Below are 26,670 nucleotides of genomic sequence, written 5' to 3'. Positions count from 1 at the left end.
GGAAGGTCCAATCTACCAGAAACGCGTCCCCAAGAGCACCATTTCCTGGGAATTCCCTTGAGCAAAACTGTTCGCATTTCCTGTTGGACTCCGTTGCAAACAGATACACCGATGGGGTACCCCCGAGAGCAAAGACCTCCTCTAGGAATTTCTGGCACACTTACCACTCGTGCGAGATCGTGCTCTGCCTGCTCAGAGCATCCGCCAAGTAGTTCTCTGTGCCCACCAGGTGTACTGCCAAGATCCTGTTCTCCAGTAACAAGAACCAAAGCATCATCGCCTCTCTGCAGAGGGTGCGGTAGTGCACACCACCTTGCTTGTTGTGATAGTGCATCGCCACTGTGTTGTCTGTCAGAACGAGGACATGTTTCCCCTGCAGAGACGGGGCAAATGCTTTCAGGGCAAGCCTGATCGCTTGCGACTCCAGCCTGTTGATGTGCCACCTGACTTGCAACGCTGACCAGAGGCCGCTCACCTGAAAATCCTTGCAGTGAGCAACCCAACCCTTCAAAGATGCATCCTTGACCAGTGGGGTCTGAGGCCAAGGAGGCCATAAGGGTTCCCCCGCTGAAAGACTGTTGCGGTCCGCCCACCAGGACAGGCCGTTCAGCACTTATGCGGACACCCTGAGGAGATCCGAGAGAGAGCCGAGGTGTGGGGGAGGCCTGTCCGGTGGTTTTCTTACAAATGACAGACAATAACCCCACTGAATGAGCAGAAGAGCTCAGGCATCAGAAGTAATTCCCTGCCATTGGAGCAAATGCGCCCTTAAGCCTTTGTGTACCTGGATCGCGGTACAAATCAAAAACAAACAAACATAAAACATCCTGCAACCGGTCCGCTGTGAGAGGGCAAAATCAAAGCGGTTTCAGAGGCTTGGAAATGTTTCTGCCCTTGCCTGGCCGGTGGGGAGCTGCGCTCTCCTGCCATAAGGAACATATCTCCTGTGGCCCAGTGTCCTAGAGGCAAAGCTAAATGCAGGTTTGGCCAGCTGCACAGCTAGGCCCAAGAACTTAGAAAAATGTAAGGAATCCAAAATCTCTGCTAAGGAAACTTGGGCTTTCTGGCTGAATAGCATTTCGCCCTCGAAGGGCATATCCAAAAGCTTGACTTGGACATTAGGCGAAAAAATAAACAGGTTTTTTAATAGGCCTGTCTTCTTAGTGTTATGGCCGACACCATAGATCAGCCCACACAGTCGGCGATGTCCAGGCCCATTTGCAGTGACTGTCTGGCCACCCCTTTCCCATCCTCCACTAGCTGTAGGAAGCCCTTGTGCATTTCTCCTTCTGGGACATACTGAGCAGCATTTTAAGCTGCTGTCCATAGACCGAAGGAGTACTTGGCAAAACTGCTTGCCACATTCGTAGCTTTTAGGGCCATGCTACCTGTCATGAATGCTTTCTTTGCTAAGGCATCTGCGTTTTTGCTTCCCTATTGGGAGGCAGAGTGGATGTAGAAGATGCGGGTCTAGAAGAGATAGTAGCTGCTGCCATAACAAGGCCCTCTGGGGAATGGTGAGAGGAGAGGTATGAAGGGTCTCCTCTAGCCAGCCTGTATTTCCCAAAAAAGGTGGAGCTGACGGGAGAAATGGAACAAGGGTTTTGCCACATAATTGTTAAAGGATCAGCAATGGCCAGGTTTAAGGGCATATTACATTCTATGGTGAGGCCTTCATCTAAAATGACAGTAAGGTCATATCCCTCTACAGGCACCACAGATGAATACAATCCCAGGGTGTCAATAATAACCCTTTCTACTAAAGCCCTGAATTTAGAAGTATTATAAAGATAGGGCTGGGATTGCTGAAATTCGAGATCTGGGGAGGTGTCCAGACCACTGGCGTCCTGGAGGCCTTGAGCCAGTTGTAAAAGCAGATTTTGGTTGTCAAAACAATCGACCCCTCCTAAACCCAAGTAAATAAGGTCAACATCCCGCTGGTCATCAGCGTCCTTAATGCCGTTATACCTGCCATAGTATTGAAAAATTTGGCCTGGGGTTGTGGGGTGAATGTTTTCTCAGCAGTCAACAGTTTGTGTCTCGGCGCTGATATGGTGGATGTGGGTGTCGATCGGGATCTAGACGCCATAGCATCAACATCCTTGGATGCGCATGGTTGATCCGGCCTCCACTGGGTCTCTTTCGGTATTGAAAGATTTATTGGAGCCTACATTGTTGGTACCGGGGCACACGAGGGGTCGGGTATGCCAAGCGTCGCTCTTGGATCCAAAGCCTGCTGTGGGGGGGTTTGGGGGGGGGGGGGGAGTTAGCCATGCCGACTGCAGCATGCTTTTTGAACATGTCAAGCATTGAGGATTTGAAATCCTCCCACTCTTAGCGGGTGGTAGGCCCATTCGACTGCTTACCTTTATCCGTTGACGACTCGGATTCCAGACGGTGGCGATGACGCCTTTTCTTCTTTCGTGACGAGGAAGAGTGGCTCCTCGAGAGGGACTGTCTTCTTCCGCCTAGGTTAATTCTAGGGGGTGTGACCCTCAGTTTCGGTCTCCAAAGACCGAACCGTGACCAAGCCAGCAATTTTGAAGGCAGTCGACAAACAGCGAGTTTCGCAGCTCGATCGCGTAGGGATTTGGGTTGCATTTAGGGTCCCCTGTCAGTCCCGTGACCCATGCTGAGGCACCAGAGACCACTGGTGTGGGTCAGTGATGGACATCTTGGTGCCACAATCAGAACACTGTCTGAAACCAGATACCCGAGCGACAGACATTTCGTGTAGAGGATTTGAAAAAAATAAATTACACGTTTTCTGACAAAAATGTTGAGTTAGTCGAAGACTCTGTGTTCCCAAGCAGCGTATTGGCATGTGGAAAAAAGGAACTGAGGTTGGGGCATCGCAACGTGGTATTTATAGGACGCCTGATGTCACGTCTGGAGCCGCCGAACAAGACGGATCAATGGTCGACAGCCAGGCGGCCAGGTCGAGGCCCACTATAACCCCTGTCGAAAAAAGCTTCTGAAGCAACAAAGCTGGAGGGAATATCTATCAGATGAGGAATCTGCAGGAGAAAGGCAATACATTGAAGAAGGTAAACGGTTCATATGGTCCACCCACTCAGAAGGTGAGGATGCCTGTGGAGTACGGGGGCATGCCCCGAGGTCTCACTGGAAGAAGCGTGCCCGGCGCCATCCTGGAAGTCTCCTGCCCCTGCCGTGAGGCTGGCTGTATTTTCTTGACTTGCTTGGGTGGCACAGGCATGCGCTGCAAAACAAAGTTTCGGCGCAGTGTCCCTTGGGCCTGTCCTCAGTGAAGATTCAAGGCAGGAGTGGGCCTCCAAAAGCTTTCGAGGAAGACGTGATGCCTTAGCATGGTTGCTGGGAGTCTTGCTTGCAATGCAGGAAGGCGCCGCTCCTCACACCTGGGCCAGGTACCAGGGCCTAAATACCCCCTCAAACTGAGTTGTGGTACTAGAGCTTGTGTGGCCCTTGGTGATCAGTCCGGTGGTGCTCTTGGGCCCATCGATGTGTGTGCCAATAGCTGCTTGAGCCTCAGGTCCAACACCGGTAGAAAAGCCTTTTCGGACCCTCCCAGCAGGAGGGGCCCCCCAGGAAGGAATCACCGAAGATTTCCCGCCACAACTAAAGCCTGTTCTTCAGGGTCCTCGACATTGGCGCGCTGCAGGCTGCGCATGTATCCCACCAGTGCTCTAATTCTAGGCACTTCAGACAGAGAGCATGCGGATCAGAGACCAGGAAGGCACAATCACACGAGAGACAGTGAGTGAAACCGGCTGCGACCAACATGTGGCAGGGAGGTGAGGAACCGGAAGCGGGTAAAATTGTACAATTGAAAAAATTGGAGTACCTAAGGAGCGTGAGAAAAAAAACACTCTGCCAAAGCCGTTTCCGTCCGCACAGAAAAAGGGACTGTGGTTAGTTAGAAGGGCTATGTGGTGCGCTGCAGCTGGGCCCGGCATACATTTAAAGGGAAAGTTAACATTTTTTTGCTGAAAGTTTTCAGTGCCATTCCCGCCTCGGAGATGCCCATACAGGATGGAGGAAAAGGGACAGAACATAGGAGGATGAAGAAGCAGGCTTCTCCAATACTTCCAGTATGGTGGTCTTGAGTGCCACCTTGAAGGGTAGTAATGTTTTCCTTGCTGGGACCCTCGTCCAGGATGTCTGTTAAGGCAAATTTAATTTTCGGCCTGGATGGAGCCGAGAGCCGCAGAGTATCATCCACAATTGCCATTAGCCTATGAAAATATGCTTGAGGCTTACCAGGTGTAGGGAATGCGCACCTCAGGAGAGGGGCCTATACTGCTATCTTCCAGCATCCTCACTCTCTTAATAAAACTTCTCTGGGAAGTCCCTATCCTCCTTGGAGACCAAGGGTTCAAACCCAAAGGGTAATGGCTCCCACCTCCTCATAGTAGATGTTGCACATCTTAGACGAAGGGTCTAAAGGGAAGAGGAGCATATTCCTGAGGCCCTTTGATGCCCACGCTGCCGACTGGCGCAGACAAAGTCAAAGATTAAGTCGGAACTGGTGTCGAGACCTCTTTGGATGAAGGAGAAACACATCTCTTTTTGGCCACGCCCAAGCCCAAAGGTGTGCGGGAGTGGAACCTAGTGGGTTCCATGCAGGTTGCGGACAACACAGTGGGTCCTGTTGGCGCCAAAGTCACCAGTGACATTGGCAAAGATATGACGCATCTTTATGCAAAAATGTTCCCATTTCCACAGAGCGGAGGATTGAGTCGGAAAAGGTACCTGCTCCAGATGAGGAGAGCCTCGGGGCAGTGGCTCTCCTTTTAGAAAGGAGGAGAAAGTATGCTGGTGCGAATATCCACTAGGGGAGCAGGATTTCTTGCAGTGCTTCTTTACCTTTTCCTTATGCAGAGGGGACCTCTACTTGGACCAATGCTCCGTTCTGCGTGACCTCAAACAAAACCGTATGACATCACCCTTCGTCTTGTGAAGATAGAGTTTTTCTGCCTGTTCCCATAGGGCCTTTGGGTGAATCCTGGATATCGTGATCCTCAGCCAAGCATTATAGACGGTTGCCAGTCATTTGGTCGACTACAAACTGGTCGACTGCAATTTGGTCGACGCCATTTGGTTGAAAACCAAATGGTCGAATTTTTTTTTTTTTTTAATTTTCACCCCTTTTTTGGTTTTTTTTTTTGGGGGGGGGGGTACCCCCCCCCTTTTTTCTTTTCTACACGAAAACCCACAAAACACATATATAAATAAAAAAAAAAAAATTCGACCATTTGGTTTTCGACCAAATGGCGTCGACCAAATTGCAGTCGACCAGTTTGTAGTCGACCAAATGACTGGACACCATTATAGACAAATCCTGTGCAGATCCAAAACAGACATCTGTAGGCTGCAATCCACGGATGGTTTGAAAACAGAGGCCTTCGCAGGGTTGACCACGAGGACAACAAATTTGAGGATTTAGAAAAGCGTGTTCCTGAAGCAAGCAGAGTGTGCAGAAAAAAGGCACTGAGCTCATGGGGCACAGGACCACAATATATTCTGGCAAACAACATGTACGGCACAGGCTCACAGAGGCATCGGATGGACCTCTGGCAGTGGAAACGTTCCTGAGGAACAGCTCCATGGGAGGAAGGAACTCATTAGAAAGCTAGACCCTCCTCTGTGCGCTGAGTTGCATACCGAGGGGCATACACTGACAGACTACCACAGCATGAAGCACTGTTACCAGAGTATAAACTGGGCCAACACTGAAAAAGTGTTTCTGAAATGTCTCCAACGGGGGTGGGGAAGAGCTTCTGCGACTCCACTCAGACCTCTGGATTGCAACGCTTCAAAGTGATCAGCTGGCATGAGACAGACCAACTCCACCAGCCTTCGAGAGTGGTAGCGCTTGGCACTGAAAGGGTGGCACTGACCTGGTTCTGCAATCCGCCAAACCTGATCTTCCCCCAGTGAGAAGAGGCTCTAGTCAGTCTAGAAAAGGAGAAATTACTTACCAGTAATGTTTGTTCTATGGATTCTTCTCCAACAGATTCCTCATCAGATATCCATTCCAGCGTCAGCTCCTCAGAATCCTTTTAGACAGGGGCGTAGTAGGACTACTTGATTGTCGATGCCTCTTGACTGGACCGTGCCGGTCATGTACCTGATCCCGATGCGGCTGAGAATTGATTCTAGGTGGACGCTCTTTGCAATGGTAGAGCCTCCAAATAAGAGCCGTGGGCTGCGGTGGTGACGGGCTGAGCGCATGACAGTGTCACTCCTTGATTTGGGACGTGACATTTGCTGCCATATATATGTCACTATGCCCCCGTACCTCAGTTCCTCACCTTTCCCCCCCACCTCGAAGCTCAGCAGCCACGGAGGAAGCATCCAAAGGATTCAGGCTGAAAATGTTTGAGGATTAGGACTGTACTGAAATTCACTGATTTACAGCATTACAACAGTAAGACATGAAACTGTGCTAAAAATAAGTCATAACTTTGTCCCAATAGAAGAGGACATCAAATATGGACAGCAGACCACTTTCATAGCGGGGGAGGGTGATTAGGAATCTGCAGGAGAAGAATCCGTAGAAAGAACATTACTGGTAAGTCATTTCTCCTTTAAAGGACTGCATACTCCCATAGATTCCTCAACAGAGATTCCCAAAACAGTGCAGAGGCAGGATGAAAGCCGTCGGACAAGGAAACTTTGCAACACTGCTCTACCGAAATGAACACCTGAAGCACATGCTACATCCAGGCAGCAATGCTTGGTGAACGTGTGGAGCGACAACGTCATTGCTCGACATTTCTTTTACTAGAACACTTCTCTGCAAAGCAAATGATGCTGCAATAACAGATACAGAAAAAGGTAGGAAAACGGAAATGTCAACAGTTGCTCCCTCTCAATGAAACTCCTTAAACTCACAAAAACATTTTTTTATTAAAGGCTTCAAGATAAAAATCTCATAAAATTGAGAAGAACTATTCATATTAAATATACCATCAAAACTCTAAGAATATATACGAATATAATAATGACAGGACACAAATTACTAAAAATAGAAGAAACACAAATGTACAAATACATCAATAAGTAATTCAACCTCAGGAATATATCCTTTTGGGTCAGGTTTCTGATCACTCAAGATCTCTAAATACTTCTAAACAATCTGGTGTAGCTCCTAGATTGCAAACTCAACATGTTTCAGTACTCTCGATGATAGTGGGACTTTCATCAGGAGTGGTCATTAACAGTATTAGAGTTTATACAAAACTGATGTGGAATCTTCTTTTACTGAAGGTTCATTCAATGTAAGGGGAGTAACTGTTGACAAAAACCAGAGAAAAGAATCAGCAATTAGGCACATATTCTTAGGACACAATAAAGGTGTCAGGAGACATTCACGGTTAATTAGATTACCTGAACTCCCTAGTGTAGTTGATCCCTCGAAGGAGAAAAAAAGGTCCACATCAGATGGCAATTTTAACACGGGAAGGAAAATTTCTTCCACGAACTCCTACAACCAAATTTATAATACGAGAGAATCATTAGATTGGCCATTCAACCTTAGACAACGGTGCACCTATGCCCTGCACAACACACCTCCAAGATTTTTGTAATTAAAAAACGTTAGTAGTTCAAAATGTATTCTAGTTAAAAAAGGTAGTCCCAGGAACCATCTAGTGGATCCTGGGACTTTGTGGAGAATAATAGATCAGTAAGCAAACCAATAAACAAAGGGAAAGGCATCTAACCTCTACCCGGAGAGGTTAAGACTCTTGAATCAATTTTACAAGTGTAGGGCAGACTGGCTGGTGGCTTAACAGCAGGTCTGGAATACTTTACACTGGATGTTGTTGATCCAAGTCATAAATTAGTGTCCGGATCCGGACACCGTCTATGAAACGCGGCCAGTATTCCTCAACTCCGTTGCATTGAAATCATACATACATACTTGGAAAAATGAGACGATCGATCTGTGCCCTCATATTTCATCTGTGAATGCATCAAAATTGCCTTAGTGAATAATTTCTTCATGGTAGAAGACGCCTATTATCAACAACTCCATGGCACCAGTATGGGTGCAACTTTTGCTCCAGACCTAGCAAACTTATTTATGGACAACCTAGAACAAGAATCAGTATACCATGAGAGCAACCCATTTAAAACACAAATAAAGGCCTGGCATCGTTACATCGACGATGTATTCATGTCGTGGCGAGGCAATGTAATTTCCTTGTGTGAATTTCTACAATGGATAAATTCTCGAGATCCATGCATTAAATTCACAATGAACTTCGATCTTAAACAAATAGCCTTCTTAGATCTGGTAATTTACAAAACACCCACTGGTGATCTTAACACCACCTTATACAAGAAACCGACAGACAAAAATACTCTTCTGTCATTCAAAAGTTTTCATCCACAATCCCTACGCGAAAATTTACCGTACGGACAATTCTTGAGGATTAGGCGCAATTGTTCGACAAAAGAAGAATTTGACACTAACAGTCAAAATCTATCTCTCAGGTTAAAAGAACGCGGGTATCCATCTCAAATTATCCGAAGATCTATGAAAAGAGCATGTAATATCAATAGATTTGACTGCCTAGAGAAACAAATAAAGGTCCAAGAAGACAAAATAACATGTGTTTCTACGTACTCACCTATTAGCAACGACCTGTGTCGCTGCATTCTAAAAAATTGGCCTCTAATTCAAACCGAAGATTTTTCCATCCACAAACCACGCTTTGCCTTTAAGCGCATGCCAAATTTGCGTGATAAGTTAGTCCACACTTACAGAATCCCGCAAAAACTACCTACTCCCCAACAAACAACACTGTGGCAGCTACCACCAGTTAGCGGTCACTTTAAATGTGGGAATTGTTCAGTTTGCGATTTGACAAAAAACATCAAGTCCGTTATTCTCAACGGCTGCACCTGGTATCTAAATAACTTCACAAATTGTAACACACCGTGGGCCATCTACGCTATTACATGTCCATGCGGCTTGATGTATATTGGCAAGACTAAGAGACCCATTAAACAGCGCATTTGTGAACACCGTTCTTGTGTAAAGAATTCAGTACCCGATAAACCTCTGGTATCCCATTTTTTGAAGGCTAAACATACCGCCAAAGATATACAATGGTACATTATTCAAAACAGTGCCGGCCCACCCTCGAGGTGGAGACAGGGTTCGGAAGCTGAAACAATTAGAACAGAAATGGATCTATAATTTAAACACCGTACAAGCAGGCCTAAATGTTGGAATTGAGTGGAGCCTGTTCCTCCAAAAATGATCTTTTACGACTTAGCAAGTTCCCTTTCTATGCGCCATAAATTTGCACACATGATTTAACATCAATTTATTCCGTTCAAATTTTCGAAACATATTTGATATTCATCTATATCCAGAGATAAATGTGCTCGCTGTTATGCATGCATCCTTGCTATATTCACCTTGTGTATCTTCATTCTTACACTTTGGGCGTTTGCCCTAGAAAACAATTTCGCATCTTTGTAACATTTTTGGTTCTCAGTGTGCATGTATGCAATAATACCTTGGGCTGTTTTGCCCTTACACCTCGGATACTTCCGTTAAAAAAACGTTTGAAATTTCGTTTTCTTTGGCCCTCATGCCATTATAGTGATACTCTGTAGTAATGGTATACATGGCCATGCGAGTGGTTGATGAAATAGCGGCATCCCGTGAGCTCGACATATCTATATGTTTCACCTTTGTTGCTGCTAATGATCGGCCATTTTTCTACTTATAGATGGCTGCTCAGGCTTGAAAAATAACTTGTAAACTGCGGTCTAGTTGCATACAGCCTCTCTTTCAAAACACTTCTGGATACGACAACTGTTGATTCATTTTTGATCCAACACGGCGTCGTTACACCGAATCAAAAAGTGGGTTTTGATTTAACAACGCTAACATTAACAGAAGGTAAGCGAAGCCACAGCACGCTCACTTGCTCTAAGTTTCTCATACTTAACATGAAGTCCGGTAAAAATATCTAACTTTCCGTTCTGATACAGCCCGACATCATGAAATGCTAAACACCACACTGGTCAAGCGTTCAGGCTTGCAACCGCCTCGTAGCTGGAATCATCAATACGAGGTATTTATTTACAATATGTCATCTAAATGCCAGTCGCTTCTGCATGTGGTTAATAACATCTTTTTCACATGCTGGCCCTAGGGTCGCACAGTTTAGGTGCCGGCATGACACCACTGTTACATCAGTGGCAAATATGCACTGATTGGTGCACGAGCACTTTCAAATACAAATAATATACTAATGTGCTGAATCTTGCATGATACTCATGAAAATAAACACTAATTCACTTACAGGCAAAATAATAAGAAATATCTTGTAAAGTGTAAAGTCCCCTAAAGGCACTTGCATTTTTTGTTTATTTCAGCTCCAGTCACTGTTTATCTACACAGTGATAGAAGCCGAATTCGGTTAAATCATTCTCCCTATTCGCGACCATACACGCTATCAAAGCAATTGAAAGGTTAGTGCAAGAAGTTGTAAGTGCACTCAAATAGAGATATGTCACCTTCAAATTTGGTTTTATATTTTTACGTTACCAATTCGCCGTTTTTTGTGCCTCTTGGTTTTTAGAGTGTTATAACAAGAAATGTTACCCAACGGTTCCTCACTCTCAATTTTGACACTATTGATGCGATGCCACCATCTTTCGTTCTGAAGACGGGATCAGTATACTTCTATTAGCGGTTAAAATCGGCTATAGATTTTCTCCAAGCATCATCATGGTTTCCCAGAAACACATTCCTCTTTGTCGACGGAGTCAAGGACTAGCAATTATCATTTAAAGATTATAAAAATCATTATGTGTTTACCACACATTATTACTAACATCACAATGTTGCCACTCTATGAAATTTGTGGTTCCGTTCAATTATTGAAAAACATGACCGTCACATGAGTGTTTTTTATGTGATATTTTTTCTTTGTTCGTTATCAAAATGCATTTTTGTCTATTGTCTTACATGGAAAATGTTCCAAATGTTTTTATATATATTGATTAAAATGTTCATCTCTATTCTCTATGCCTGGATCTATTGACCGACATGTTAAGTAGCACTTTTTACAACCAAGCACATCTAATGCGTGTATAGGTGGGTAGCTGTTTGTTGTGGCACTTTTTTGTTACTTGTCTAAATCCGTCCTCAGCCACACAGCCCCCTAAAAAAGAGGACACCTTAGCTCTAACTATTTGTATTTCTCTTGGAATCAGACATTCCAGCCCACATCCTGGAGGCACACACACAAGGCATGCAGAAGCCCACAAAAGCATTGGGATTTGCAGAAAAGTGCATGACCAAATAAGGACTGACCCGGGTCGACTCGACCTGGGGAAGGTGAATGGGCAAGATGGCCAAACGACAGGACAAAGAACCTCGTGGCATGGCCATTTTGGAGCCAGGCCACCTATTCGTGCCAAACGAGGTTAACATGGCAGGAAAGGGTTAAAAATAATGTGAAAAGATAGCTGCCACCAGTCCTGTCCATGACACATCTGCACTTCATAAAAAGTCCAGAGAGAGTATCTAGGGTCTTTGGAAAATGACGAGAGACCCAAGTAAGTAAGATACATTGCACACTTGTTACATGTTGCTCATAAGTTGCAACATGAGGAAAGAACTAAGGGAAACAAAGTCACCCAGTACTGACTGTCTTAAGTGCATGTCAGTTTCCCCATAAAAAGTGAGCGAAAGCCCAGAGGAGTGCAGCTGAAGGCTGTGCTTCTCTGGCAAAGTCAGTCAATGGTGTCTAAACGACTTTGGTCACCCTCTAGCCTGGCTTTTGTCAGACCTATCCAAGGTCCTGTGTCTAGAGCAATAATTGTTCATGTTGTTTCTATTCGTTTGAGATAAATGTATAACTTACCTGGTATTGTTATTAGGTGAATTATGAGAAGAACAAGTAATGTACTTAATATAAGAAAAATCTGCCTGTACATGTGTCTTTCTCAAAGAATGTCAGCATACGGTATACTCATGTATCCATTCACCCAGGTTCTGTTACATACGTGCCGCAATAGTCTCCATGCAGCACGTTTTTGATAATGCGGAACAATTGTATAAATGTTTAAATGCAATTTCTGTCTTGCATATTGGAATTGATAATCCAATTTTTGTTCAATGACTGAGAAGTGAAAATAAAAACTACTCAGGTTTAATTTAATTTAACTCACACGTGTGCATGTGTATTACTCTTCCTTTGTCTGTACACCTATCCTTTGGATATGCATAAATTAGGCTACAATTCAGGATTAGATACACCTCAAATTTCTTTTGCATACAATTAAATTGCAATTAACTTTGACTTCATAGACAGGACTCCCCCTCTTGTTTGCTTTCTAATGGTGTCTAAACAGCAGCAAAATGTTTGGGGGTTGACACATGGAGGGAAAACTACATATCATTATGAAATCTTTCCTAACAGGTATCATAAAATAACGGGAATACCAGCCTGATCCTCTTTGCTCAGGTGGCACCTCTTCCACGGCACAGCAGGGCTCTCAGTGCTTCCTGGAGCACCTGTTACTGCTGTTGAAGAGGGGGTTGGGGAGTGGGCTGTATGGCGGTTTGCTTAAAAATCATATACAGTACCCCCCCACTCAACGAGCTGCAATGCCCATGCATCAGAAGTTCTCCTTCCCAGGTACCAAGTGCTAGAAAATTCTCCCTCCTAGTGGGGACATGTGGGGAGAACTCAAAGCAGCTTAGCGGATGCCAACATCCTTGCAGCAGTGGCTGCTGGGCCCAAGAGGCCTCTCTACCCCGTCCGGCACAAGAGAAACTCCTTTTCCATTGCATGGCTTGCGGGAGATGTGCCCTCTTTCCAAACAATATGTACCGCCTCTTCCCCTAGAAGAGAGCCGAAACATTGCTTCTCAGGTTGCCGCACAGCTAATCCTAGTGACTTGCCAGCTAGCTTAGAATCATTGAATTTTATACAGGGCTTCCTCGACCTTCGGGCCAAACAGGTGCTCACCATTAAAAGCTATGTCCAACAACTTTGTCTAGACATTCGGCGAGAACCCCAAGCTCTGAAGGTAGGCCAACCTTCTCAGCAGTGGACAACCCCATTGCACGTCCAACGCAATCTGTAGTGACCAGGCCCAACTGCAGTGCTTTGCATGCCACCAACATTTTGCCGTTGTCTACGATCCGCAGGAACCCATCCCTCATCTCACCAGCTGGGATGTGCTTTGCTGCCTCCACTATGAGTCCACACATTTCATGGGAGTACTTAGCGAATGCTGCCGGAGACAAAGATCTTGTTAGCTAGGGCATCAGTCTTCTTAAATTCCCTATCTGTAGACAGGTAAGAGGTGGATGCAGCTGATATGGAAATTACTGTCGCAGCTTGTACTACAAGGCCTTCTGGCATGGGGTGGTAAGAAAGGAAGGGCAAATCCCCTCTTCCCCCCCAGCTGGCTTGTACTTTTTTGTAAATTCAGTATCCACAGCTGGAGTTTAGCAAGATATCAGCCATAATGTCGAAATGGAGTCTGAGATGACGTCATTAAAAGGCAATGCCCTCTCTGTTTGTGGACCCTTATCTAAGATTACAGTGAAATCACAAGCCGGTGGGGGCTTTGTTGGAGCACCAGACCCAAGGCCTCAACCACCATCTCTGCAGTCCTTCGGTATTGTGCATTAGGGTGATTGTAAGGAATGGCTTATTGGGTGTCAAAATCAGGAGACGTATCCAGTCCACTTGCATCGTGAAGCCCTTCAGCCAGGGCAATCAAATCTGCCTGGTCGGACTAATAGTTCACCCCCCACTTCACTCCCCAAACACTCAGCCCATATGCTCTAGAACAAAAAGGCACCACGTCTCCATTAACAAAAATGGACTGCACTGTGAAAAAGAATGTTTAATGTGAGTAGGGTATAAAGGAACAATCGGCTGATGGCGTTGTTCCCACCAGGCCCAACAGTGCCAGTAACACTGGGCCCTTTGGCACCAAGGCCAGTTTTCCAGTAGTCGTGGGCGAGCATGAAGGCATAAGACCAGACTTGGGTACCTTGGCGCTGGAACCTCCGGCAGCAACTGGTGCCGTGGGAGCCTGCAGAATCAAGACCGGAGTTATACCTGCTGCAGCAGTATTTAACGGTTTGAGCTTTTGCTCCTTGAATTCTTACCACTTCCATCAACGTGCCCAATACGGGCAGTTCTTACTGCGTTGCTTCGTGCTTACTGCGTTCGTTCGTGCTTGCGTCAATGGCACCTCTTTACCTTATGGGAGGACAAGGAGGATGAATGCCTTTGGGGGTGCAAACATTCCTTCACTTATTTATGCTGCCCGTCATCCTTTTCTGGTGTGTGTACCCCTGTCTCTTGCCCCAATGACCAGACGGTCAAACGGGAAGGGGATTTCGACAGAGGCCACCCAAGCGCTAATTCAGGCGATCGCGCCCACAGCGATTTGGGATTAATTTGCTCGCACAAGCCAAACTCTTCGATATGATCTTTACCAAGACACCACACACAGATGTCATGTGGGTCAGTGATTCACATCTTGGAGTTGCAGTCTTGACAACGCTTGAACCTGGGCGCCTTAGGAGTGGACACAACAATGAGTCGAAGGAAATGAGACGAATTGTAGAAATGAAATGTTCTCTCACGAGAAACATTCTGAATAGCATGCGGAGCATGTGGAAAAAAGTAACTGAGGTCTGGGGGTGTTGTGATTAATATATATAGCGGCCGATGCCACGTCCAGAACGGACGAGTGGCACGGTCGAGTCAAAGGAGTCTACAATCGAGTCATACTATGCCCACTGTCGAAAATGTTTCTAAACAGCCAATGCTGGAACGGATATCTGATGAGGAATCTGTGGGATAATGCAATCCATTGAAGTGCTGCTTCATCCTAAAGGAAGTCCAGCCCACTTCATGTACACTCAACTACTCGCCAAAAGCAAGCACGTTCCTGGACAAACGGTACTACAATACACAAGAAGATCCAACTAGACAGTTCCCCCATGGAGGAAAATTTGATTTGTGTAAAATTATTGTGGTGGGAAAAGCCCTCAAAGAGGATGGAGCATAGGTCGACCAGCAATAGTGGGATAGCTATTTGTGCTGGTACTCCGAAACCACAAAGAGGCAGTCAGAATCAAAAACATGAGAACTCAAAAACACAGGAAGAGCTACAGGAACATGTTAAAACACTACAGAACGCCAACTTAGAGGTGCTCAAGTAAGTCCAGTTATACTCAGTCATTCAAGGGATACCCCCAATGAAAGAACACCCCCTCCTCCCACTCCTAGAGGACAGACTTGACTCTTATAACCCTGCAATCCTGAATCTGGCACCAAATCCCCCCACAGAGACAGCAAACACAGCCAGATCTCCAGCCCAGATTCAACCCTGAATGTACTACCATTGTACAACCACTCCACCCTGATACAATCACGTACTGGCTCATCTTGATTGCCATCTGTCCCGGCTCAAGTATCCAGTCTCTTTAAGCCCCACCACAAGAGTCGTCCAATGGTTCCAAAACTTTCCCTTTTCCAAGAACATGGCTGTGTTCCCTTTAAAGTAACTTTCCAGTGGAGGAAACACTGAAGTTCCTGTGCACGCCCTGTGGAGTGCAACCAACCCATTTAATATTGCTCAGCAATTGACCAAGATTTGAGAGGATCCTGTCAAATTTCAGGAAGAACTGCAGGTCATCATTGATTATCAACCCACATGTGCAACCTTAAACTTCTGAGAGCTGCACTCCCTGCAAACACATTTGCCCTGATTAAGCAACAAGTAATGGGTCAGCCGAAGAACCCCCAGCTGACTGTGTAAAGTCTTTAACCAATAGATTAGCACAGTACATTATTGAAATCTGCCTTAGGAAAATTGATTGGTCAAAAATACACACCTGTAAGCAAGCCATGGAGGAAAATCCTGCTGACCATCTGGAATGGTTGAAACAACATTTGATCAATATTACGGATTTATAGATGCTATTGTTGTTGCCCCTCAAGCAGTAGCATCAGTTTGGTATGGGTCTGCAACTGAAGGGATAAAGTCGATCTTTATTGAGTGGGAAGGAAGGAATATGACAAGGTCTTTGTTAGGTGCACAGAACTGGCATGAGAAAGCAGAAAGACAGAAAGAGTACTGAAGCAAAGCTTATGGCATTACAAATTCAGCAGTTGCAGCTCCTCAAGGGAGAGGAGGCTTCAGACCTGTGCCTAGAGGGCGATTGAAGGGGAAGAGCCCTCCCCACATACCAATCATGAGCACAATGGTGAAAGACATGCAGTGAATGTGTTTAATAATCAATGTAACTATTGCAAAGAATGTGGTCACTGGAAAGCACAATGCCCCAATAGACCGCAGTATGGTGGTTGGGGTGGTCAACCCACAGTCCTAGTGAGTGCAACCTCTCCACCACCTCCTCCAATCTGAAAGCTTGTGAAATTCCTCATGTTGTATGTTAAAATGAAATTATTAAATGCTGTTTGCATTGGAGGTACACTGATACCCCATCTTGTGTCTCACCCTCTGTCACATTGGGTGCCATCTCTGAAGAACATGCATTCTTGCTCAGCCCTTGCACTCCTGTTAACTTGTTGAGTTTGGATTTACTATGCAAAATGAGTTGTTCCATCTACTGTTCTGATGGAATTTTTCATGATATCCCTGTCCACCGCGAACTACAGGTCTTTGCTGCATTACATAAGGAAACTAATTTAACTCCAGGAAGCCGGACCACGTCTCCCTCGTAGCAACAGGGATTGTCGGACAGAGCCCCTTCCAAATTATGGTCAACACATGCGAAAATGTTGGATGTATACTGGATGTCGAACCAGTAAAAATCACCCTGATCCCAGGCAAGCCCCTGTCCTCTGTCCTCTGTCCCTCTGTATTCCATTTCCAAGCAGGCTGAGGAAGGCATCCGCCCTGTTATTGGTTACTCGAACAAGGTATTATTATGCCAACTCACAGTCCCAGCAACACCCAATTTCTTCTGATGAAGAAACTAGGTAAAGAGGTCTACCGTTTCATCCAAGACCTGCGTGCAGTCAATGCCGCTGCACTGCCTGCCTTCCCAGTGGCCCCCAATCCCGCTAGCATCTGGTCATGCATTCCAGCCTCTACCACTTATTTCACTGTTGTTGATTTGTGCGCTGCTTTTTCTCGATATCTGTGCACCCAGTCATTCAGTACCTGTTTGCCTTTACATATGCATTCTTACAGCACACTTTCACTAGGCTCACAATGTGGTGTGAGAAGAACCCCCACCATGTTATCCCAAATCTTAAAGTGAGATCTTGACTCGCTTGAGTTCAAAGGAATGTCTATTCTGGTGAAGAACATGGACAACCTCTCACTGGCATCAGCCACCTTGGAAGTATGAGAACAGGACACTCTGCTCTTGCTCACAAGGCTTCCAAGGAATAGTTACAGTTGTGTTTGACCCATGTGTGATACTTGCACCACAACATTTCTGCAGGCCAAAGGCATTCTTCCCAGGATCGCATTAAAGTGATCCAGCAGGTTCCCAAGCCCTGGGCAAGAAAGCAGATGAGGATTCCTCAGGATGGTCAGATACTATAGGCAGTGGATACAGGGGTATGCCACAATATTTAAGCCCTTTCAAGCTCTTGCGCATGATTCGGCTTCCAGAACCCTGCCATGGCCTGAGGAAGCATTTGTCACCATCAATCAAGAGCCCTGAAAAGCACCAGCCCTAGGGTTACCGGATAACCTTTGTGCTGTATTGTGATGAACGTGATTGTTTTGCCCATCTGGCATTGACAAGTGCATGGTGATGAGCAACAACCCGTATTCTACCACAGTATTTTTGTATTTTATTTCTATAGCGCGCCAAGCCCGGGGCCATCTGGGCGCATTCCTTCCATATACATACGTTACACAGTTACATACAGGTTAATGAGATACAGCAGGTTTAACATGAGAGCAAAAAGAAATCTAGGTCTCTTGCGCGAAGAGCCACATTTTTACATTTCTCCTGAATAAATGGTAGGAAGGCTCTGTTCTTAAGGATGTAGGTAGAGTGTTCCACAATTTAGTGGCTATCATGGGAAAGCTACTACCTCCTGCCTTCTGTAGCTTGAACCTAGGGATCTTGAGGCAATGTACCCGAGCAGATCTAGTAGGACAATCTGAGATGTTACGTGAGAAATTGTTGGTCAAGTATCTTGGCGCGAGACTCTCAAGGCATTTATGTGCGAGTGACAGGGATTTAAATGCAATCCTTTGACAGGTAGCCAATTCAAATTCCGCCTAGATTCAGAGATGTGTTGAGATCTAGGGATATGCAACGCTGCCCTGATGGCGTTGTTTTGTATAACTTGTGTCTTTTTTATGTTCCGATGGTTTGTTCCTAGGTAAAGCGCGTTGCAATAGTCTAGTTTTGATAGGACTAATGCTCTAGCTATGGCTATGCAATTGGATGTGGTTCGGAACGGTCTGCAGGCAGTAATTAACGTGCAAGTGTAAGCCGTAGAGGAAGCTGTCACATTGATTTTTCTTGATAGTTAGAGCAGAGTCAATATAGATGCCTAGGGTTTTCACTCCCTTAGAGACCCTAATGGTGTTACCGTCTATATTGAAGGAGTCAAACTATTAATCTAATCTGTTGAGATTTGGTTGGGATCCTAGAAGGAGTAGCTCTGTCTTATCGTCATTAAGACAGAGTCTTTGCTTAGCCATCCAGGCTTGTATGAGAAGGTAGATGCCATTAAGTGCTTTGGAGTCCGTTTTGTAGTCTCCAGTGATGGGGATGAGTATTTGGTGTCATCCGTATAATTGTTGTAGGTGACACCCAAATAGTTAAGGTCATCGAACAGAGGGTTTGTTAACACATTATATAGAGTTGGAGACACGCACAATCCTTGAAGGACTCGCACGTGACTGGTGCAGGCTCAGCAGAGGCCAAGGTTGCAAAGACCCTCATCGACCTGTTATCCAGGAATGACTGGATCCATGTAGTGGCTTTTATCAGAGAAGTATGCTGCGTTGGTTAGGTGATTATATATGACTTTGTGATTTACTAAGTCGAATGCAGCCGACAAATCTAATAGTAGAAGGATGGCAAGTTTGCCTTTGTCTATTAGTTCTTCAATTTGTGTTTTAAGGTCAATCAAAGCCGTTTCCGTACCGTGTGTAGGTCTAAAGACTGATTGCCTGAGGCCAAGGAGGTTGTTTATTTCTAGATGCTCTTGAATCTGCAGGTAGGCTGCTCTATCCAGAATGTTCTGTAGAAATGGTACTGTGATGATTGTTCTGTAAAATGTGGGGATCTTGGGGTCTAGAGTCGGTTTCTTCAGTTGTGGGAGGACCCATGGATCCTTTAAGTTGTTAGGGACTACCCTTGTTTCAAATGAAGCATTGATTATGTAAGTGGTAAAAGGAGCCAGTTCCTTGGCTGCCTCTTTGATGATGGGAGCAGGGCAGATGTCTTCCTGACATCTTGACGGTTTTAGTTTAGAGATTATCCTCTACATCTTTAGTAGAAAGAGGAGAGAAGTTAAATAGATTGTGGGTGGTCGGGCGTGGAGCTGATATGGTAGGTTGGGATGTGACAGCGGAGAGACTAATCTTTTTGGATTCTATTTTGTCTTGTAGCATCGTTATTTTACCCAGTAAAGCTTTCTAAATGTTGGTGCACCAGGTGATATCTTTAGTGCAGGAGTCCGGTGGTGGGGCCGGGGATTCTAACTCGGAGTATATTGAAAAGTTCTTTGGTACTAGATTTGGCTTGAATGATGCAGTTATTGAAAATGTTTTTTTAGTTTGTAGAATCGCCTCTTTGTAATTGAGGGATACTATTAGGAATTTGTCTTTGTTGGGTGCTATAGGAAGACTCTTTGTAGAATCGCCTCTTTGTAATTGAGGGATACTATTAGGAATTTGTATTTGTTGGGTGCTAGAGGAAGACTCTTTGTAGAATCGCCTCTTTGTAATTGAGGGATACTATTAGGAATTTGTATTTGTTGGGAGTTATAGGAAGACTCTTCCAGAGAGCTTCTGCATTTCTTTTGATTTTGCGCAGAGATCTAAGGTGTGGAGTGAACCACAAATTTAAGTGCGCGCAGGGTTTGGCCTTGCGCAATTTTAGAGGTACGATTGTATTATTGGCATTGAGTAAGGTGTGGTTGTAAAGGTCCACTAAGACAGTAGGGTCTTTGTGTGTGGTGGAAGTGGCGTTGGTGATAGGTTGTAGCAAAGGTAGCAGTTTCTCCACCGTTATGTTGCAATTGTCTTGTGCATATGGATGGGGAGAAGTTACGCTGGTTACCTTTCTTTATAGTGAATGAGATAAGGTGATGGTCCAACCAGGCGCAAAGGGTGTTGGAGATGATGTTAATGTCGCAATTGAAGTCAGCCAGCCAGTCTAGGGTCCTTCCTTTGTTGTGGGTAGGTTCAGTGATGCAATGTATGAAGCCTAATTCTGTGATCGTATTAACGAGGGCTAACGCCATGACATCTTTTGTGTCCTGATAGCCAAGGTTCAGATCATCCAATAGGACAATTTGTGATCCTGGCTTGGAGTTGGTAGAGAGGAGGAGAGTAATGTCTCTTCAAAGGTTGATACAGGCCCAGGTGGTCTATATGAGAGGTGGATGGTGATCGTTCAGGAAGCTGAGCTGGGTAGCTTAACGGATAGAATTTCTGCTGAAGGAAGAGATTGACTTGGTATATGCCCGAGGCCTAGTGTGGTTTTCGAGAGGAAGGCGACACTCCTGCCTTTGGCCCGATTTGATTCTCTATGATGTTGGATGATGGAATACTCATCTGGGATGACAAGTGAGTGTGAGGGCCCTGCCGCAGCATGGAGCCAAGTTTCTGTGACTGCTAAAAAGTCATGGTCATAAGACGTTATGAAATGGGAAATATTTAATGCGTGGGCTGGTAAGGATCTGGCACTGATAACTGCCCCCTTGATCGAGGTGGTGGCCCTATTCAGATTACTTATTGTGTGGGTTGCGTTTTCCCCAGGCGAGCTGGCGTTGTTTACTATGTTCTAAGTAGTGTCAGCTGTGTTTATTTTTGTGGTAAGATCTTTGGTAGTAGTGATTTTAGAGTTAGGTGAGGAGTGAGTTGGTGAGAATCTGGAGCCCAGTTTTGCGTTTCTATATTCAGTAAGCAAGGTTGGTTGGGTGTAGGTCTTGAGGCAAATTGTTTGATCCATAGGGCTGGTGTGTTGAGATAAGGATTGCTTAACGTAGTTGGTGTAGAGATGTGGGTTTGGATACTGCGCGAAGGCAGGAAAGTTGAAGGCGGTATACTATCAGATGAAGGAAGTCTCGATGACATGGCTAGAGAGATGCTAGGAGTATATTGTGTTAGGCAGTGAAAGGTCATTACTAATATCACTGGTGGCCATGGTAGGCCGGAGCATGGAACTGAGCAGTATTGGAAGGTGCAAGAAAATTGGGATGAACACGAGCATGGCTTGGTAAATAGAGTGTTAAACTAGGGTCAGTTGAGTGACTTGGATGCTATTTCAACTTTAACATACTGTTATTTTGAAAAGACTACTGCTAACTGAAATGGGGCAATATAGCAGACTGCCTAAAGCATAGGAGTCTCCAAAGTGCTCACGCATAAATGAGTTCGCTTAATTGCAGTATCGCCCGACAGTAGCCGGTAGTTATATGCTTGCAATAAATTACAATGAATGAATGGGAAAAAGAGTGGCTGGCAAATATGTTAGAGTCTGAACGCATTAGGCTCTGGGCAAATTTGGCTAGATCATAATGCAGGGAGCAGTCTGCAGTCGATAAATACAGGAAATAGCATTACTTGTGTGAACATAGGATGCGGCATGCAGGAGTACATCTGCATACAAAATATACAGTCATTGGTACAGGCTGTCGCGTTACTTAGAAAAGCATTTTGAAGCATGCGAAGAGATATATGCATACAAGCTATGAATAGTACGGGATATCGGCGGTGAAGTGCTTGGGCACTTGCTCACGTAACCCCCAACATTCCATGTGGTTTCCCATGAATAAACACAGAAGTGGGAACCTCGTTCTCGTACCCCCAACGTTCCATGAGGTTTTCCCGGATGCCCGATACCAGCACACACAAAGGCCTCCAACGCTCCAGATGTGCAGGCAACAACATACATGTCCTGACATCACCACTCACAGCAATTCCAACACCCAGAAGACGGTATACAACAAGCACTCCAGGCAACCAAGGAAAACAATTACAAGACACCGGTGAGTGACTGCCCCAACAACCCCAGGGACAGGGACCTCAGCCTGGACACTATAGTGACTCATCACTCGGGGAGAAGAACCACCCCTGCAACAACTCATGCAGCACCACCAGGAGCACATGGTTGCAACTGCACCAGAGAGGAACCCCAATTCCTGCGCACAGCCCGCGGCCCACCTCACGACACCAACCATGTCCAGCGCCAACACAAGCCCCTTGAGGGCAAGTGCAAGCCCATCTGCGAGGAGGGGCAACAATCCAGGACACCACCACCCAGCACTCACCACCCTCATGGCGCCATTTGACCCTTTCACCACAGGAGCAGCCATTCGCTCGGGAATCTGGCTACAACAATTCGAGATGCATCTCAACGCCAGGGCGATCATGGCAGCGAGGAAGAAACGCACTTTCCTCCTGCTTGACATCGGAGCAGCAGCGCTACGTCTGTTCAATGCCATCCCAGACAACGGAGACGCAGATAACTACGACGCCGCCAAGAACACCCTTACAAATAACTTTAAACCTGACCTCAATCCGGACTGTGAACGATTCCATATGGCCAGGCAGCGAGAGAGTGAGACAGTGGACAACTTCCATGCCATCCTATTTGAAATGGCAGTCGGCTGCGAATTCCCCAACGAAGAGTTTGCCATCCGTCTCCAAATAATAAACGGAATCTCAGAGAAAATGAGGAGGGCCATCCTGTCGGAGAAGAACATACGACTGTCCCACATCCTCGAAATGGGGCATCTTTGTGAACGCATGGATGACCAGGTAGCAGTAATCGAAGCCGCAAACCAGCGACTTCCACTCGACAACCCCAGGAAAACAGAGGACGTTGCAGCCATATCGAGACGCCAAAACACCCAAGAACCGGGAGAACGAGGAATGAACCCTCCAAGCCCCACATGCCTCAGGGAAGGGAGAACGCATGCAAATGGTGCGGTGGCCCATGGCACAGAGGGGAAACATGCCCTGCATGGGGGCCGACCTGCCACAAGTGCAACCGCCTCAACCACTATGCGGCTATCTGCCTAAATCGGCCAAGCGGAGGTAACCGAGAACAACCAATGTGGCGGCCACAAGAACACCAGAAGAAATGTTCTCCTTGAGAAACCTCTCATCAACCAAGCAGGAGGGGGAGAGCGAGAGCTGTAGACCACACCCAGAGATCACCGGACACGAGAGAGCGAAGAAAGCGAAGACAGCGCATCCTCAACAGACGGGATAAAGAGAGGCGAAGGAAGGCCAGCAAGAGAATACACTGTATACACCTCATCTCAGCAGTAGAGCCCAAAAGGTCCAAGCTACGGAAAAGGCCATCATGCACAGTCATTTCCGTCAGAAAACCCTTAAGAGTGGTCATCGACACCGGCGCAACCGTCAATGTCATGCCAGTAACAGCATTCGACAAGCTCCACCCAAGACTCTGAGACAGGAAAGACTGACTGTATGCATATGGCTGCAAGAAACCCCTGCCAGTACAAGGGTCATTCAAATCAGACTTTTCACATAACACCATGTGCCGATCCCAAATCTATATTGTCGACGCTGGCTGTGAGACACTCCTAAGCTGCAAAACAGCCGAAAAACTGCAGGTAGTACAATTTGCCTTCGGCATCCAACACAAAGAAATCAATGACTTACTAGAAAAACACCAGGAAGTATTCCAGGGCAACGGCTGCCTGAAGGGCCGAACCATCACGCTCCATATTGACCCTACCATTGAACCAAAAGCAGTGCGTCATCGCCGAGTGCTGTTCCACATGAGGGAGGCCGTAGAAAAAGAACTCGACAAACTGGAAAAGGCAGGCATAATAGAGAAGACCTCGGGGCCGACCCCGTGGGTATCCCCCATGGTGGTAGCACAAAAACCCAAACACAACAACGCAGTACAAATCTGCATCAATATGAGGCTCCCTAACGCAGCCATCGGAAGAGAATGTCACATCACGCCAACCATAGACTAGCTCATCGTCGACCCGACAGGGGCGACGATATTCAACAAGCTAGACCTCAGGTCCGGATACCACCAACTCAAACTAGCGAAGGAGTCAAGGTACATCACCACCTTCTCCTCCCACCTCGGACTGAGAAGATACAAGCGTTTAAACTTCGGAATATCGTTGGCAGCTGAAGTGTTTCAGCACGAGATCCGGAAGGTCCTCAATGGCCTGGAAGGGACGACAAACATCAGTGACGACATCATCATGTATGCAACAAACGTTGAGGGGGCGTGGCTTGAGCAGCCATGGAGTAGGACGTGCTTCACGTGGAGCTCCGTAAGATCCGACAGATGATCCGTACAAACTACCTTTAAGAGTGCGCCACTGGTTCCAGAATCGATCACACACGCATGGGAATGGATGCTCATGGTATGAAGATCGAGAAAAATCGTAAGCGGGAGTCTGGAGGAATTGCTCGATGAACGACGGCGGCGGCTAGGTCCATTGTCACACAAGATGGCCGACAACAAAAGAAACTAATACAGGGTACCCGAAGAGGACGAATAGATGCGGCGGGCACGGGGGAAGAACGACAATGGCGAGGTGAAGGCAGAGTACAAAAACCCCCGGGGGCCGTGGGTCTTGAGTCGTGAAAGCTTGAGCGCTGGCCCAAACGGCAGGGGCCTGGGACAGCAGAGGTGTGAAAATGCAGGCCGCACCACGACCAGCACGAGAAGCGCTCACTCGGCATTGAACTAGCAGCGGCGAGAGGAGGTGGAGGTTGCGACTGCCTGAAGACCCGACCGTACCTGTTGAGGAGGAGACCGAACCACACGGTGTGGAATCTGATGACTCAAGATGATAGACTTGCAAGGGGGGTTGGGTAGGGGGAGTAGTGGTTTGGGAATGTAAAAAGTGTAATGAAACTGTTGAACATGCACGGTTTGTTTGGTTTATTGTTTGTGTAAAAATGTAATAATTTTTTTTTTTAAAAACAAAAAAATGTATGCAACAAACGAAAAAGAACACCATAAGCACCTCGCTGCGGTTCTACGCAGACTGGAAGAAGCAGGATTAACCCTGAACGCCGAGAAGTGCGAATTTGGAAAGGAACAACTGCGTCTTTGGGTACATCTTTAACGCAAGAGGAGTGTCGCCGGATCCAGCCAAAGTAAACGATATCAAAAGCACCAAGGCCCCACAATCTGCCACAGAAGTAAGGAGTTTCATGGGAATGGCAACGTACTGTGCGAGATTTATCCAAGACCTCGCAACCATAGCAAGCCCCTTATGCGAACTAACAAAAAAGGATCAGAAGTGGGAGTGGTCGTCACCCACCAACAAGCATTCCAACTAATCAAAGACACGCTGTCTGCCTCCACAACCATGGCATTCTTTGAAATCGAGAGACAGAGTGAGTTCCTGGTTGACGCCAGCCCAGTTGGCTTAGGGGCCGTGCTCATCCAAACCGACAAGGAAAGTAACATACACCCCATCGCTTTTGCCAGTCGTGCGCTAACCAAGATGGAACAGAATTACGCGCAAATAGAGAAAGAGGCCCTCGCAATCCTGTGGGGATACAGACACTTCAAAGTATATCTACTAGGCAAACTAGCAAAGGTATTCTCCGACCATAATCCCCTCATCCCGATATTCAAGGTGTTGGGTGTCCTGACCCACGTTTAAGCTATCATGCTGCAACATTTGGTGCTGTGGGCTTAGAAAATTCAAGATGGCGGAAAACCCACATGTGCGCCGAAATCCAGGAAAGCTGCGCAGTTTGTGCGCACACTAAAATGGTTGCCTCACTTGCCACCCACCAGTGCGAGAATGAAAGGCCGGGTTGCCATGAGGGAAATGGGTTGCCAAAGGAAAAACAGTAGCGCCGGTTAGCTTCAAAGCGCTTTAAAACCACCATTGGACTACCCGCGCAGTAGTCTGAAACCATTGGGAATGGAAATGCTGATTGCCAAATGCAACCTAGAATTGTGGGGAATTCATTTCTTAAATCCCAAAAATGGGTGCAGTACCAGTACTCACCACTATCCAAAAGCCGGCGTTTTAAAACCACTCTGTTTCCCTGAAGGCAAGTCAAAATGCCTATTTTCAAACATTGCAATATGTGCAAAATATTTACTGAACACCAGCAGACATTTGGCAGAATGGAGTTTTGTGTGCCTACAAAATCTGGGAAATGAAGATCATAAGACAAGGTTTATAACAAGACTGGCTGAGCTGTGGATTGCAGCAGTTTAAGTTGCACTGGATTTAAAGACACTAAAATCGAAAATGTTTAGATTAAATGAGTGACCTATGTTTGGTGTCACATGCCTTTGTAACTGTTGAAATGTCATAGTTTTGCACTTAGAATCAGCATTCTAGCTGCATGTGTAAAATTGCAAGTTAAGTTAAAAAGCAACAAAAAACCTGCCAGTTAGCTGAAGGTCTGGCTTAAGGAACTTGATTTTGCTTGGCAGCTACCCCCATCAGGAGTGAAACTTGAGTCACCACTGTG

The 26,670-nt window shown here is 46.1% G+C and overlaps 1 long non-coding RNA gene across 1 annotated transcript in view; it reads right to left on the bottom strand.

Annotated features, from left to right (window-relative positions):
• Positions 1-6,872: 6,872 nt before the first annotated feature.
• LOC138489779 (uncharacterized) overlaps positions 6,873-26,670 on the bottom strand; it is a 112,143-nt gene continuing 92,345 nt past the window's right edge. The window contains exons 2-3 of the long non-coding RNA XR_011274898.1: positions 7,372-7,468; positions 6,873-7,275 (exon numbers count right to left, since the gene is read on the bottom strand). This is a non-coding gene — a long non-coding RNA (uncharacterized lncRNA). The remainder of the gene's footprint in view (positions 7,276-7,371; positions 7,469-26,670) is intronic.

Source organism: Ambystoma mexicanum, chromosome 9 (assembly GCF_040938575.1).
Source record: "Ambystoma mexicanum isolate Mex_15411 chromosome 9, UKY_AmexF1_1, whole genome shotgun sequence".
In the NCBI taxonomy this organism is placed as follows: domain Eukaryota; kingdom Metazoa; phylum Chordata; class Amphibia; order Caudata; family Ambystomatidae; genus Ambystoma; species Ambystoma mexicanum.
Note: the sequence above shows the minus strand (reverse complement) of the source record. Positions and strands in the feature narration are given on the sequence as shown.